The sequence below is a fragment of the Gobio gobio genome, assembly GCF_949357685.1.
Source record: "Gobio gobio genome assembly, chromosome: 5".
Lineage (NCBI taxonomy): Eukaryota > Metazoa > Chordata > Actinopteri > Cypriniformes > Gobionidae > Gobio > Gobio gobio.
The window spans coordinates 5,317,851-5,330,098 of NC_137101.1; the positions used below are offsets into that span (position 1 = coordinate 5,317,851).

Here is a 12,248-nt window from a genome sequence, read left to right on the forward strand (position 1 = left end):
GTCATGGCCAAGCGTAATAAATCCACATCTGTTGAGCTGGGTCTAAGTGGAAATACAACAACTTTACCACTGCACTTCAGCTAGAAAAAATTTGGGTGCATGACTGAACTGATTTGGGAGCATTCAAAGGCCTAGAATATGATACAAGCAAATGCAAGGAGATATTGGATGCTTTTACGGCATAAACAGATGTTCCAGCACTCTTACAACCAATGGAATTGATACAGATGGTTATGCCAAATATAGTGCTATCTCAGATTCTGAGGTGTTGGGTTGCATTTTTCAGTGCTTATTATCAGAGTAATTATGAACAGTTCTAGTGGTGGCTAGACGGTTATTTTTCTATAGACGCCTGCACATGCAATGGAAGAGACTGTGGGAAATGAGTGTCCTGTATTTAGCAGATTTCAGAGGCTTTAGCTGTATAAACCGTGTCAGGTCCCCTCAGCCTCAGCGGGGCCAACACGTCATCATGTGACGCAAGGTTACAGTGTTAATGCGAGTCTGGATCCCCCACATCGTGTTTTCACGGCGGCGGATTAGCAGGGACACCCTGACTGTGAACTTCTGCTTGCTGCGTATGTTGGTTCAGCTTTGCTTAGCCGTCCCATAGGGATTCTGTCCAATCCCAACAAAGCATTCCGAGTTCATTCACTTCCTGCCACAGTCCAGAGGGCTGTGTTGTTGCGTGTTTTGTTGAGGGGAGGCATGGGAAAACTCCATGCACAGGGTGACCTTCAAAAAGCTTTATCACCTCCCGGCTAATCTGATCTGATTCGAGGACAGAATCACTTTGATTTGTTACTATGTAACATGCTAATGAAACAAATATCACTGATTTTTAGTTGGTTAAAGGGAATATGTTTGACGTACAGTCAAACCAAAATGTATTCAGACACCTTCAAAATTTCTCACATTATCACAGTTTATTCGCTATAGTTTAGAAAATGGTCATAAAATATGACGAACTCAAGTCAGCTTTATTTCTCCAGCGCTTTTCACACACAGATGCTTCAGAGCAGCTTTACAGTGATGATAGGAAATTAATTTTGTTTTAGATGAAAAACGCATGTAAAAAAATATTGCACAAAATGAAAACAATAATGTAAAAAAAAGTGTGAATCAAAAAAGCATATTTAAAATAAAAACAACAAGCATGATTTCATCTCTTAAATGTGTGTTTTGGTCATAATTTAGACTCTTTAAAATCTAATTTCTGCTTTTTATCTCATAATTCGGACTTTTAATCATAATTTAGATTTTTAAGTCATAATATTGACTTTAATTTTTTATCTCAGAATTTTTAAAGTCATAATATCAACTCTTCATCTCACAATGACTTAGCATGTCATATCTAATAATGAGGACTTTTAAAATCATATTTTCAACATTTTATCTTATAATTATGACTTAGCATGTCGCATTTTCTCACAATTATGACTTTTAAAATCATATTTTTGACTTTTTATCTAATAATGAGGACTTTTAAAATCATATTTTCAACATTTTATCTTATAATTATGACTTAGCATGTCGTATTTTCTCACTATTATGACTTTTAAAATCATATTTTTGACTTTTTATCTAATAATGAGGACATTTAAAATCATATATTCAACATTTTATCTCTTAATTATGACTTTATGATCATTGAAATGAGCTGATCAGTAATATAGTTGAATATTTAGTGTCCCCAACTGAGCAAGCCAAACTCTGAGTTCAAATTCATCTTGATAATGTCAGATCACTTTGATAGAAAGGGATGTAATGGATTACAATCGACCAATCACGTGTTAACTTTAACTACACAATTAGATAATACCAATTTAGCTCAACCAATGACCAAGCAATGCTTAATTTTGTTCAGTCTGTGGTGTAAAAGGTCACATTAGCAAATAAAGAAAAAAACACTTCAGCAAAACATGGTCAGCTCAAAGTGTCTGAATCATTGTGCTCCCAAATTTATCATCAATTTTACTGGTAGTCACTGTATGAAGTATGTCACGGTTTACTTTATTTTGCTATCCTCACTTACATAAATTAACTATAGTGTCCTGCACACACTATTATATCAAAAACTATATCTGTTGTCTGAATAATTTTTAGTTTGACAGCCATTTGTTTGCTATGAGCACAACATAATTCAAATGTTCATTGAAACTAAAAACAAACCACACGTTTCTTACTGAAAGACTGTATCTTAATACTTTACAGCCATTTTAGGATCTTTTCCCCAGTGCTGCTTCTGTAAGAAGCTCATTTTCAGCCTTACTTGGGTTTAATCTTCAGACAAAGCCCCACACAATGACGTGCAGAGTAAAGAATAGATATTCTCTATAAATATGCTGTCGCATTTATATTTAACTTTTGCAATAAATGTGATATTGTTATGGGATATATTAGATGGTCTGGCAATATAATGGCATACCCATAACATTATTGAATAAAATACAAAGGAAAAGTTTAACATTATGTAGTCTAATAAAGCATTAATTTTATCGGAATATTTAGTCTCTCCTTTTCTCTTTTTTTATGTCCAACCCACATTTACAGTACATCATCAATTGTAGCACTACTGTAAACTTATTAAAGTACAGAATGGCATCTTGAACGCCTGTCTGAAAGAGCCCAGCTTATTCTTCCAGTTGGTCAGATTGATGCGCGAGGACAATGCCTGAACTTCGGATGTGATTTCAGTGTGTGAGGAGTGATTCTATCAAGAAGCCGCTGGAGCGATTATTCACAGTCTTGTCACTTCTGACCAACTGAATTGTTTGTGTTTCCCCTCACCCGTCAAGTCTCGTAGCAATGAAGTGTCCAGGTGAAAGGAGACATTGGGTCTCGGGGGAGAAAAAGAAATCACTTGACGGAGACATGGTTCAAGCTTGCTTTCAGGCTAAGTAACTTGCTATGGGTGCTCTCCCGTCCCCTGGCACGTGGTTTTAGCATGATTCCAGAAATATCTGTAGGCTGTTCTCATGACCATTGACTGTCATGTGCCTCTGTGCTGGTTGTAAATTATTGTCCATTTTATCAAAGTCTATTTTGGAAATGGTTTCCAATGCATGATGATGTTTTCAGTAGTGAACATTTGATGTTCTTATTGTCAGTGTTGGGGGTAACGCATTACAAGTAACTTGAGTTACGTAATCAGATTACTTTTTCAAGTAACTAGTAAAGTAACGCATTACTTTTCAAATTTACAACAAAATATCTGAGTTACTTTTTGAAAAAAGTAACGCAAGTTACTTTTCACATTTATTTGACTGACAGCTCTCCTGCCCCCATGTTGAGAAAAATCGAGAGTAAGTGCAGAGGTGTGTAAATGTGTTATTGTAGTTCTAGACTAAATGTGAGCATTTACTCATCTCACTTGCACAATAAAGATTCAGAACTCCTCAAAATGAATAAAATCAGTCAAATGCAAAATCAGAGTACTATACAAACCTCAAATATATAAATGTTAAATAAAACAAATATTGTTATGCATTTAATCTACCTTTATTGACTAATTTCTTGCTGCTGACCTTCGATTATTCAGTTAAACCATGAGCAAATATTACTAGATTGGTAAAACTTTTTTTCCATTATCCAGAATGGCAGCACATTTTTACCTCAGCCTGAGGCTTATTATTTAAATTTTGGTATGAAGAGGTCTTTACATTTGCACAAAAATATAACCCAGGTGAGAAAAAGTAACGCAAAAGTAACGTAACGCATTACTTTTCTTAAAAAGTAACTAAGTAACTCAATTAGTTACTTTTTAAGGGAGTAACGCAATATTGTAATGCATTACTTTTTAAAGTAACTTTCCCCAACACTGCTTATAGTTAGATTATCCAGATGTTTTTGCACTGCAAATGTGTTATTTACACTGAAAACAGCACACTTTGATTGGTATAGAGCTTGTCTTTTGACTTTTTGCTATGTTCGGTGATGAGTTTCTGAATTTAAGTGATTTTGAACCTACTATTGTGCATGCTCTTCCTTGAAATTTCAGAGATGACTCAATCTACACTAAAAGCAATTACCTTTTTTCACTTTCATTTTAATCTGAAACAAATTGAGTGCCCCGCTTTGCAGGAATCACCTCCTCAGACAGACCCCATATTGAATTTTCACTAATGTTTCTTATCGGTCTCTTATTTCCTCCACCATAATAGGGAAAAAATTGCGTTTCCAAGGTCACAGTTAAAATCGTTTTTACACTATATATTGCACGCTGCACCATCTCTCTGTGGAGTGGCTGTTGTGCTTCATTCCAGATAAATGCAGGTAATAACTGTGATTGATGCTGAGCCAATGGTTCTCTAGTGAGACAAAAAAGGACCAGCAAAGAGCCAACACAATGACACACGAGCGTTTTACTGCAACACCGAAACTACAGGAACTGTCAAAAGTCAAGAGCTGTGATTGAACAAGCATCTATGGCCCAACCCCCTGACCTGCCCTCTGACCTTCATGACCCCAGCATGATTTGATTTTGGGGAGGGGAGCGTAAAAACATAACGCTAGTGTGTTCCTACTGCACAGCGCATCAAATGTACCGCATGCCTTGCGATAAACGCAATATACCACCCTAAAAAACATTCTCCCATCTTTTACTTCCCATCATCCCCCTGTGAAATAGTGTCCGCTTAGGACCCAACGTGGTAACTGTTTTAAATGCCTGATCAAAAGCTGTTATCATAATTGATTTCTATAATGGCAGCAATAACATGCCTAACATATTGTAAATTATTTCAATTGATAAACTAGGTAATAATACCAATACAAAATCATAACATAGTAATGTACCTTTAATGTAAATAATAAAGAATAAAAAAAAACATAATATACAGAACAGGTGCACAAAATAAATACAAAAGGATTTTTTAAAAAATTGTATAAACATTAAAGCGGGGCTTTTAAGATGTAGGGTAAGTGCAACCGTGATGTATAAACTAAGCTAATCGGGTAGCTCTATGCTATGCTAGAACGTATGCTAACTAAAAAAAACATTAAGAACGAGATATGCTTGATTTAGAGCTTTGGTTATAAACTAGTATAAAAAACATATGATTTGAAAGACGTTAAAGACTATTTTAACACAATTTAAACGACAAAAATCAAAACATCATTTTGTAAGAATTGTAATCAGGCTCTGAACAGATTACCCATGAAGAGTTCTTTCAGCCAATAGAATCGCTCTGGGGTCCTAAGCGGATACTATTTCACAGGGGGACAGGATTTCTCATGACACCGTCTCAAATGTATATGACTTCCTTTCTGCAGATTAACACAAACAACGATGGGTGTGTGTGAGAAAAATATACTGAAGCTTTCTTACACACACCTATCGTTTCACATTGATTGGGGTCGTATGGATTACTGTTCACTTTGTGTGGTTTTTGAAGCGTCAACTTTAGAGGTATATACCGTGTTTTCCGGACTATAAGTCGCTCCGGAGTATAAGTCGCATCAGTCAAAAATGCGTCATGAAGAGGAAAAAAACATATATTAGTCGCACTGGACTATGAGTCGCATTATAGCGTTGTTCAAGCACCCATCTGTGGACTCGTTCCTCCAGTTCTGGCCATCTTGCTTTCAGTCCGCGATTAGCTTTCTTTGTTTTCTTCATTACAGTTAAAGTAACCTCTGCTTTTCGCCAGTCCCTCACAAGTTTCTCACTCACTCCAAATTTTCTTTCTGCTGCTCGATTACTGTTTTCAGCTGCATATTTTACTACCTGCAGTTTGTAATTTGCAGAATAGGATTTTCTTTATGGGGGGCATTTTGTTTGTGTTCAGTCTTTCTCAGTTGTCTTTAAGTTAATATTTCAGTTAACAGTTTTTTCAGTTGTTTTCAGTTAATTTTTTTCAGGGGTAGGCTACAGGAGCAGCATAGAGCACCATCTCGCAGCTGTAGACGTAGCTAAATGTTTATTCTTGTCAGTCAGTATGAATTAATTTTGATATATAAGTCGCACCTGACTATAAGTCGCAGGACCAGCCAAACTTTGAAAAAAAGTCAGACTTAGGGTGCTTTCACATCTCTAGTTCGGTTCATTTGGTCCAAATCAAGGGCAAACAATTATACATTGTAGCATTTTTCAGCTTTTTTGATTCCTTTTCACACCACAGTGATTGCTTTGGTCCAAACCAGTTGAAACGAACCAAAATGCAGTCACATGACACCATCCACATCACTCATTGGCCATGGTGTATTTCCTAAACTGCGACTGTGCGGCTGGTTTTGTCCCGGGCCATAATCTATTACATTGTTTGTATACACCACAATATGCAAACAATACATTTCTATAATGAAGCGCGGATGCGGCTTGAAAACATCGTTCTAATGCACTGCAAACGGCGAGCGCACATCGCTCATCACTTGGAGCGAAGATCGCGCTGTTTTCCTTAAAAGGAAAGTTAAGTTGGGACCTAATATGGTCATCAGACCAAATTTCTATGAGGCTCCGCCCCTCCTCACTACTCCAAGTTTGTCCGCCAACTGCCATGCTAGAGTGCAAACTGTCAACAAACACTTCCTCATCCCATAATGCACAGCGCAGCTGACTACGGCGACTGGTTTAGTCCAAAAATGATCAGTACTTTTTGCAGTTGGGTCTGTTCGAGGTCGGATCACGTTCTCACCACAAATGAACGGCTCCAGAGTCCGTTCGAAAGCGTCCCGAGTCCACCTCTTCTTCTTCTGGCTTGTTTGGTCCGCTTTTGGTGCGCACCCGAGTGTGATTGCTGCTTTCACACATGACCAAACGAACCGCACCAAAGTAAAAACCGACTCTAGTACGATTCAACCGAACTAAATGAGGCAGGTGTGAAAGCACCCTTATAGTCCGGAAAATACGGTAGTCATTATATCTTTCTAAAAATCTTTGTGTTCATTATGGGTCACTGGTCTCACGATTCAATTTGATTATGATTATTATGTCAATGATTAAATTCGATATCACGATGCATCACGATTTATCTGATCCAAGAAAGTACACTTCTTGAATATAGCAAACATCAAACCGCTTAAAGGCTTGTGCAGACTGGGGCAATTATCGCGAGCGCTTATCGCCAGTATTTTTCACTTCTTTGTGTTCACACCCAAGTGATTTTCACTGGCGATGCGCAGAGTGAACGTGCAAACTCGTTAGATGGCACTCCCGGTACACAAGATGGTGCTGCAGCACTTTACGCTTCTGACACTCGCTTGTTACACAGAAGAAGAAGAGACAGTATTTACGTTCTTGCCAAAACCATTCACACACTTTTTGCTAACTGGCAAGCAGCATTAGCAGCTCATCTTCTTCTTTGTCTACTTCCTCTTCGTCGCATCAATGTGTGCTCGGCAAGACAGTTTTGTGTTTGAGGGGCATCAAGTCGTGTTTTACTGTCACTTCAGCAGCTCCAGTTTTTAACGAGCCCAAAAAAGAACCCAAGGCGTTTAAAAAAAATTACGGCTTTTAAAATTACGGCAAGCTTTTACGCCTGCCGTTTTGCGCGCCGGTGTGCACACACATTGGCGCCCTTTCTGTAGTCACGAGGCGTTAAACGTTGGTGATAAACGCACACAAAAATCGTCCCGTGTGAACGGGCCTCAAGTCTTAACACAGCAGACAACAGGAGCATTTAGAACTTACAAACACTAATAAATAATAAAAGCACATGAAACTGTAGTGTACTTGAGTTACAATAACGCTCGCACACACACACGCACTCGACTCACGCAGCCTCACACGCACACACTGAAGCTCACACTGTAAATATTCAAATACTGGGTGCACTTTTTATTACTCCCTTTTGTGTTTTGCCTCCCTCCGCCATTTTACGCTATGTGACGAATTATATCAGAGAAACGTCTGTAGGCTGTAATCGATTATGATCTATTACTGCATCGATGCAGAATCGACCGCATCACGATGGATCGATGCAACGATTAATTTCAACACCCCTAGTCTAATACATCTGGGACGGTAAATGATGGGAGAATTTAAATTTTTTAGTGGAGGAATTTAAATTATTAAGTGTTGTCCAGTTTCTGTTATCTCAGAAATAAATATTGGGTTATGTTTGCACCCAGTATTGTTTAAAAACGACTTTAAGCCAACAAGTGTAAAGGCCGGAACACATCAAGCCGACGGTCAGCCGTCGGGCAATGTCAGGCCATTTTTTAAAGCATCGGTCAGCTTAGTTTTTTGGCTCTACTTGGGCACTGTCAGGTTTTTTTTGGGCCGATTCAGCATGTTGAATCTGCGTCGGGCTGTCGGTGAGAGACAAGTCACGACTGTACAGACAGAAGTACAATTTTACATCATCTTACGCACCAATATTGGTAACACTTTAGAATAATGGTCATTAGTTAACATTAGTTAACATTAACTAAAAATGAACTGCACTTATAAAGCGTTTATTAATCTTTGTTAATGTTAATTTCAACATTTACTAATGCATTATTAAAATCTTGTTTACATTAGTTAATGCAGTGTGAACTAACATGAACAGCTGTTTTTATATTAACCAACGTTAACAAAGATGAACAAATACAGTAACAAATGTACTGCTCATGGTTAGTTCATGTTAGTTAATACATTAACTAATGTTAACTAATGACCATTATTCCAAAGTGTTACCCAAATATTTTCATAATAACATGAGCCAACTGAAATGAAGAAAGTGATAAGTGTTATTAATATTCAAAATGGTAAGCAAGCGCTGCTTTGTTTACGATTTGTATATCTGCACTCCTAGTTTCGGTTTGTCACGTTGAACTATGAAAATAGACTATTGATATTGAGAGATATTTACTTAGACGCATGCTAGTTGACAGTCACCTTTAGTCCTTTTGGTGTGTTCAAGCGCAGACGCAGCCGGTGAGAGGCGGCTTTTGTCACCTCTAGTTCTTTGACGTCGGCTTGGTGTGTCCCGAGCTTAAGTATTACAGACAGAGTAGAGTGCTGTCCCTTATTTGAGAAATGCACGGTATGCATGCTGTATTTAATTAAATCTCATCCTTTTGCTGTTTAATAACCACAAAAGGCACCATTGCAATTTTGATTAATTGAATTGTGCCGCCCTAGTAGCATGCCATTCCAAACATAGCCTCAGCCATGTTGAAGTGCTTTTATAACCAGCATGCAACAGTTTCAGCTCTAGTTATCAAAGTGCAATTACAGAAAGCTAATTGAGAGTCCCCCTACAGCATTGTGGTTTTCTTCTAGGACAATGTAATCATTGTTGTGCTCTGGCAGAGTGAAGCAGGAGAGGGTGAAAATGAGGTGAAATGAAATAGCGCTGCAACACGGAGACTTCTGGCAGGGAGTGTTGATTTTAGTCTGGCGTTGGGCCTACCTGCACGAACAAGAGCCAAACCCCCCCCCCCCCCCTGCTTTCCTGTGTAGAAGCCACCTGTTTCATACAGCTCTCCAGTTTTTGAACCACAAACCCAAGGTCGCTTCAAAGCATCTGGGTGCTACTGTATAGAGTCATTTCCTCAGCAAGATATCTGACCTCTTTTAATGAGACAGCTCTGGCTTCTTCTTCTTCTTCTTCATTCTGCAAATTGAGTCACAGAGTCGTCAGATGGTGTGTGTGCCCTCAGAAGGCGCTAATGAGTGGATCTATGTAGTGACATTGTTCTGCTTGGTGCCACTGTATCCGTATCAGTCAGCATGTCTGACTCATGGGCTGTCTGTTCAGAGGCCTGTTCAGAATGGCACCCTGTTTAGAGATGCTGTTTCTTTCCCCTCTCATTTACTTGCAATAATCTTCTACTCTTTAAAGTTCACAGGGTTGATGCTCTTGTGCATATGCTTCTTGCATAAAACAGTTGTGGATTTTATCAGAGATGTGCAAAACTGTTCCTCTTCAAGGAAGCGCTATAATACACTCTTAGAAATAAAAGGTTCTTTATGAAACCTTGAAGGGTTCCGTCAGGCGCTTCATATATAGGGACATGTTTGGAAATGTTTTATGGATTTAGATTTAATAATTAATTTCGTTTTCATTTATTCTAAGACTTAAAGGGTTAGTTCACCCAAAAAATTAAAATTAGCCCATGATTTACTCTCCCTCAAGTCATCCTAGGTGTATATGACATTCTTCTTTCAAATGAATAAAATTAGTTATATTAAAAATGTCCTGGCTCTTCCAAGCTTTTTAATGGCAGTGAATTGTTGTTTCGTTCCATAAAGGTGCATCTATCCATCATATAACTGCTCCACACGGCTCCGGGGGTTTAATAAAGGCCTTCTGAAGCGAAGCGATGCGTTTGTGTAAGAAAAATATCCATATTTAAAACTTTTATTAACCCCCCTGGAGCCGTGTGGAGCAGTTGTATGATGGATAGATTCACTTTTATGATGGATTGATGCACTTTTATGATGGATTGATGCACTTTTATGATGGATAGATGCACTTTTATGATGGATTGATGCACTTTTATGATGGATAGATGCACTTTTATGATGGATAGATGCACTTTTATGATGGATTGATGCACTTTTATAATGGATTGATGCACTTTTATGATGGATAGATGCACTTTTATGATGATGGATTGATGCACTTTTATGATGGATAGATGCATTTTTATGATGGATAGATGCACTTTTATGATGGATAGATGCACTTTTATGACGGATTGAAGCACTTTTATGATGGATAGATGCACTTGATGCACTTTTATGATGGATTGATGCACTTTTATGATGGATAGATGCACTTTTATGATGGATAGATGCACTTTTATGATGGATTGATACACTTATGATGGATAGATGCACTTTTATGATGGATTGATGCACTTTTATGATGGATAGATGCACTTTTATGATGCATAGATGCATTTTTATGATGGATAGATGCATTTTTATGATGGATTGATGCACTTTTATGATGGATAGATGCACTTTTATGATGGATAGATGCACTTTTATGATGGATTGATGCACTTTTATAATGGATTGATGCACTTTTATGATGGATAGATGCACTTTTATGATGGATAGATGCACTTTTATGATGGATAGATGCACTTTTATGATGGATTGATGCACTTTTATAATGGATTGATGCACTTTTATGATGGATTGATGCACTTTTATGATGGATAGATGCACTTTTATGATGGATAGATGCACTTTTATGATGGATTGATGCACTTTTATAATGGATTGATGCACTTTTATGATGGATTGATGCACTTTTATGATGGATAGATGCACTTTTATGATGGATAGATGCACTTTTATGATGGATTGATGCACTTTTATAATGGATTGATGCACTTTTATGATGGATAGATGCACTTTTATGATGGATAGATGCACTTTTATGATGGATAGATGCACTTTTATGATGGATTGATGCACTTTTATGATGGATAGATGCACTTTTATGATGGATAGATGCACTTTTATGATGGATTGATGCACTTTTATAATGGATTGATGCACTTTTATGATGGATAGATGCACTTTTATGATGATGGATTGATGCACTTTTATGATGGATAGATGCATTTTTATGATGGATAGATGCACTTTTATGATGGATTGAAGCACTTTTATGACGGATTGAAGCACTTTTATGATGGATAGATGCACTTGATGCACTTTTATGATGGATTGATGCACTTTTATGATGGATAGATGCACTTTTATGATGGATAGATGCACTTTTATGATGGATTGATACACTTATGATGGATAGATGCACTTTTATGATGGATTGATGCACTTTTATGATGGATAGATGCACTTTTATGATGCATAGATGCATTTTTATGATGGATAGATGCATTTTTATGATGGATTGATGCACTTTTATGATGGATAGATGCACTTTTATGATGGATTGAAGCACTTTTATGATGGATTGAAGCACTTTTATGATGGATAGATGCACTTGATGCACTTTTATGATGGATTGATGCACTTTTATGATAGATAGATGCCCTTTTATGATGGATAGATGCTCTTTTATGATGGATTGATGCACTTTTATGATGGATAGATGCACTTTTATGATGGATTGAAGCACTTTTATGATGAATTGAAGCACTTTTATGATGGATAGATGCACTTGATGCACTTTTATGATGGATTGATGCACTTTTATGATGGATAGATGCACTTTTATGATGTATAGATGCACTTTTGTGATGGATAGATGCACTTTTGTGATGATAGATGCACTTTTATGATGGATAGATGCACTTTTATGGACTTCAAAAACAAAAACAACAATTCACTGCCATTT

At 37.4% G+C, this 12,248-nt stretch overlaps 1 protein-coding gene across 3 annotated transcripts in view; it reads left to right on the top strand.

Annotated features, from left to right (window-relative positions):
• The window catches only part of cog5 (component of oligomeric golgi complex 5), a 124,395-nt gene that overhangs the window by 29,096 nt on the left and 83,051 nt on the right, over positions 1 to 12,248 (top strand). The window lies entirely within an intron of this gene.